Raw genomic sequence first — 4,575 nt, 5'->3', positions numbered from 1 at the left:
ATCTCAAAAAAAGTGACTAATGATACATGGACTATCATCAAAGGTAAAACTGGTTCCACTATAAAAATAAACGACATGACAAAGCGCAAAAGCCTGAATCAAAGTGGAGGTAATACTCGCGTGCATACTGTGCTACTGAAATTTTTTTTTTAAACAAGGTGGCTGGATGAATGGTGCCGCCATCTTGAAAGAGAGCGAAAAATGAACCTGGACATGAGAAAAATGGTGAAAAATTTAAAAACGTTAAAAAATAGTCGGAATGACCGGAAAAAATAAAACGTGTGTTGGTGAGGCCCTGACCAGTGACCCTCACCAACACACGTTTTATTTTTTCCGGTCATTCCGACTATTTTTTAACGTTTTTAAATTTTTCACCATTTTTCTCATGTCCAGGTTCATTTTTCGCTCTCTTTCAAGATGGCGGCACCATTCATCCAGCCACCTTGTTTAAAAAATTTTTTTCAGTAGCACAGTATGCACGCGAGTATTACCTCCACTTTGATTCAGGCTTTTGCGCTTTGTCATGTCGTTTATTTTTATAGTGGAACCAGTTTTACCTTTGATGATAGTCCATGTATCATTAGTCACTTTTTTTGAGATAGTTCCTCCCATTTTGAGTAAGGTATCGTTGTTCAGTCACCTTTTTTATGTCTAAACATGCTCTGATTTAAGCGCATGCTCCCAACATACCGCCATGATTTTCACCTGGTGATTTTTTGAGCCAGCAGTCGAACAGGTTCCTTTCATTGAATCGACCACGTTGTACTGTGTCGGTAAGATTTCTCATTTTGAATTTTCTCTTCATTTCTCTTGCTAGTTTCTTTCTCTACGTTCAGAGATGACATTCTAGTGTGTTCTGTTTTCAGGTTGATTCATTCGTTTTGAAAAGCGGTTGTTTATTGCCCAACAAGGTAACAGTCTCTCTGAGTTTTTTCGGCTTCTTTCACCGTCTACATAACTTTATTTAAACATTCTTGGTGATGGTCATTTTGGGTCATTATGCGGTCACTCAACTTATTCACTTAGTTGTTTCAGCATGGAATGTTGTTATGAATTTCTGAGTTTGATCATGTATTTGCAAACTGATGTTTTTGCCATCATTGTAACGGTCAATGTGTAAATATGCATTGTTTATTTATTTCTCTAGATACGTAGCCCCTGATGAAGAGCCGGCTGGCTCGAAATGCATTGGGCATTCACAAAAAGTGAACTTCTTGTAAGAGCGTAATTTGGATTTATATGAAGAATTGAATGAAGATTTAACTAACAAATATTTTTGCAATGAATAAATTGCTTTAATCACTGAGACATTGATTTAATTCATTCACTACAAATGCTGGATTAAGTATGAACTACAGTTTTGAGAATTATTTCAAGGCATTGTCCTGAACGCAACTGTGCGTGGAGACTAGGGCCCTACTGGTCCTAGCATTGAAAATTTACTAATATGCAACACAAAGTCAACACTGCAAAAATGTTTTTGAAGAGGTGAAGATGTCTCAGAGCGTGAACAAGGAAACAATGACTAGGAGAGCCAGGATTGATGAGCAACTGGGAATTCGCAACTACTGAAAACTACTGAATGCAAACTTTGTTTTTTCTAATTCCATACTTTACATTCAACATTAACAAAGCTCCTAAGTGAAAGTATCCAAAACAATTTACAGGTTTGAGCTCTTTGCACTAAATAGCCTCAGAAATGTAAAAGGAACACATGTAAAATGAGAGCTCAGTTCAAGTACTAGTTGTACGAATATTTTCACTCCAAAGAGAAATCTTGAGATGCATACAATAATGCAAAGTAATGAAAGCTGAGCACAGTGCACCTGAGAATAACTTCTGTTATAACTTCAAACAGATGGTACTAGAAGAATGCAGCACAGAAGCTAATCATCATCATATCCTCGCCCAGAAAGTGGGAGCTTTGTTAGAAATATCATCACCCTCGATATGACAAAACAAGCTTTATTTGAAGGTTCCATCCTATTTAAGATGATAGAACTAAAGCAGCGCAAAAAATAAACTCGTAAAGATCTTTCACAGACCTCAGCAAAGCAAAGACAGCAGAGCACAACATTTAGTGTAAAAGATACCCACCGTAACCTTTGTCTCTGTGGTTGATCAACTTCTTTATAACTACTTAGAACCTTCACAATTAATGACTTTCCTGGTGTGATCTTTGTCTCATTGGGAAAAGGAAAGGGAAAAGGGAGTGAATGCTATTATCCTTGAAATGCCTATTTCCTACCTTGACCCGAATGTAAAAACCTATCCGTCGCACTAACACCAAACACATGTCAAATTCCTTGTGAGTGCTTTATAAAATTCTAAATATGTATATGTGTGTAAAACTAAAGTTTCAACATGTTAAGAATTCTGTATGAGAGAACATACACGGACATACATTGTAGACATCCTCATAGGTGCCGTGGGACAGCTCAGTAAGTTTATAGGATAACTTAGGAAAGCCCTAGAGGTGACAACATATGCACTCCATGGTATCTGTGCGAGAGAAAACCCAGTTTGGAGACATTAACTCCAGAAATACATTTTATACGTGTACTGAAGGTGAGAGCAGCTTTAGTTGTCAATTCTATCTCAATCAAAATGAGGCCACACACGGTGGGAAGAAGGCTTTTCAGTGCTTTAAATGCCAGAAAAACTTTATTCAGAAAAGCAGCCTCACTAACCAGGAAAGAACAGACACTGGGGAAAGGAATTACCAGTGCTTTGAATCCAAGAAAAGCTTTAAGCAGAAAATCCATCTGACTGAATATGAGAGAGTACACAGTGAGGTAGAACCATACCTGTGCTCTGAATGCAAGAAAAGCTTCAGTCATAGATGCACTGTTGTTCAACACAAGAGAAGTCATACTGAGCATAAAATGTATGAGTGCTCAGAATGCCCCAAAATCTTCCATCAGAGAAGCAGTCTTACTGAACATGAGAGAACACACACTGGGGAAAAACCTTACAAGTGCTCTGAGTGCCAGAAAGGCTTCCATCATAAAACTAGTCTCAAAAGTCATGAAAGAACACACACCGGGGAAAAACCTTATCAGTGCACTGAATGCCAAAAAAGCTTCAGTCAGAAGTCCAGTCTCACTCTCCATGAAAGAACACATACTGATGAAAAACCTTATCAGTGCTCCGAATGCCTAAAGAGATATAATCATAAATGTAACCTCACTCAACATGAGAGAGCACACACAGGGGAAAAACCCTATAAGTGCTCTGAGTGCCAGAAAGGCTTCATTCATAAACTAGTCTCAATCACCATGAAAGAACACACACTGGGGAAAAACCTTATCAGTGCTCTGAATGCCAAAAAAGCTTCCATCATAAATGTATCCTCACTCAACATGAGAAAACACACACTGGGGAAAAACCTTATAAGTGCTCTGAGTGCCAGAAAGGCTTCAGTCATAAAGCCAGTCTCACTCACCATGAAAGAACACATACCGGGGAAAAGCCTTATCAGTGCCCTGAATGCCAGAAAGGCTTCTGTCAGAAAACCAGTCTCACTCACCATGAAAGAACACATACCGGGGAAAAGCCTTATCAGTGCTCTGAATGCACCAAAGGTTTCACTTGGAAAACCCATCTCACTCGACATGAGAGAACCCACACTGGGGAAAAACCTTATCAGTGCTCTGAATGTCAGAAAAGCTTCAGTCAGAAATATAATTTTATTCAACATGAGAGAACACACACTGAGCGAAAAATGTATGAGTGCTGAGAATTCCCCAAAAGATTCCATCAGAGCGATGGTCTCACTCAATGTGAGATAACATACACTGGGGAAAAACCATGTCAGTGCTCCGAACATCGGAAAATCTTTAATTATAAATTTGGTCTTACTCAAATTGAGATAACACACATTGAACAAAATACTTATGTGTGCTCTGAATACCCGTAAAGGCTTTAGTCAGAGAGCCAGTCTAACTATTCATGAGAGAATCCACCCTGAGGAAAAACCTTTTCAGTGATCTGTATGCCAAAAAAGCTTCCATCATAAATGTATCCTCACTCAACATGAGAGATCACACACTGGGGAAAAACCTTATAAGTGCTCTGAGTGCCAGAAAGGCTTCAGTCATAAAGCTAGTCTCAATTACCATGAAAGAACACACACTGGTGAAAAGCCATATCAGTGGCCTGAATGCAGGGATGTGGCATTCCTATAGCCCGACGCACAGGACATATTGTTTGGGGTCAAGGGCAACAAGGTTTCGTGTGTATTTTGTCTGTGGGACAAGTAGGCCCAACCCCCTGCAGCACAAACCCTTTGGCTGCCAGTTTGTAGTACCACATTATGGATCAGGGAAGGGCACTGTCTGCAGTTAAGGTAATATTTGTGTTCATGTATTAATGCTGTTCAAACTTGTATTTATGGATCATTAATTGAAAGCCTTTATTATTAGGGTGAGCGCTCTAAGTAAATGTTGTAAGCTCTGACTGCACTACTGACAGTGGTTGCAGTATAAGAATGTGTACACACGTTTTCAAAGTTTAGCACTATGAGGCTATGAATAATACTCCCAGAATGCTCTCTGATTTGATGCAAATATTTGC

At 39.1% G+C, this 4,575-nt stretch overlaps 1 pseudogene; it reads left to right on the top strand.

The window, feature by feature from the left end:
* The first annotated feature begins 2,495 nt into the window (after nt 1-2,495).
* LOC146839100 (uncharacterized) lies at nt 2,496-4,187 on the top strand (annotated as a pseudogene).
* Nucleotides 4,188-4,575: the final 388 nt, after the last annotated feature.

Source organism: Triturus cristatus, chromosome 4_2, assembly GCF_964204655.1.
Source record: "Triturus cristatus chromosome 4_2, aTriCri1.1, whole genome shotgun sequence".
Classification (NCBI taxonomy): Eukaryota; Metazoa; Chordata; class Amphibia; order Caudata; family Salamandridae; genus Triturus; species Triturus cristatus.
The sequence above is the reverse complement of the archived record's forward strand: the minus strand, read 5'-3'. Positions and strand labels throughout refer to the sequence as shown.